Here is a 750-nt window from a genome sequence, read left to right as displayed (position 1 = left end):
GGGCATGGTTGGGGGTCTCCCCGTGATCTGCTCCCTACTCCTCTGCCCCCTTCCCCCCTGCCCCTGGCCCTACTTACCAGCATGGAGTCTGGGTCCCAGCTCTCTGCAGTAGTGAGTGGGGAATATCCAAATCTCCAAAGTTCTCCGAATCTTTTCCAAATCAATTTGGAGAGCTTCGAATCAGTTCGGACCTTTTTACTGATCTCCTGATTCAATTTGAATTTGGAGATTCGGTCGCCGAATCAGGCTAAATCTCCTCCAAATTGAATCAGCACCCGAAGCTTTGCACAGCCCTAATGCACAAATTGTCACCGTCATCGGCAATCCCTCACAGTCGAGGATGATTGTCTTCCATGATTGACTTATTTATGAGCCCAAAGATGGCTGACAAGGCCTATCTAGGATTGAAAGACTGTTGCAGCTTGGGCACATGTTTCCATAGAGGGTGGGTGACTTGGAGTTCTAGGTTTGGTCCACAACCCGGTTTCTGCTGTTCTTATTTTTCTGACTCCTGAACAATTACAAACTGAAGAATTACTGGCTAGGAGGCAGTACTGAAGAGGAGGATATGTGTGGGGGGGTAATGTTGCAGCAATGCTCCAACCCCTGGCCTGCAGGACCTGTCAGTGTTGGGCCCAATCCCAGTTCAGTGGCCTTGGTGGAGGTGGCATTGAGCTTGATTCTAGTGCGCTGGCCCAGGCTGAGGCAGCATTGGGCCCAATACAGGTGTGCAGGGATGTGGGGAGGTAG

The sequence above is a fragment of the Gavialis gangeticus genome, unplaced genomic scaffold (genome assembly GCF_001723915.1).
Source record: "Gavialis gangeticus isolate Ggan-Ray unplaced genomic scaffold, GavGan_comp1, whole genome shotgun sequence".
Taxonomy (NCBI): Eukaryota; Metazoa; Chordata; order Crocodylia; family Gavialidae; genus Gavialis; species Gavialis gangeticus.
The sequence above is the reverse complement of the archived record's forward strand: the minus strand, read 5'-3'. Positions refer to the sequence as shown.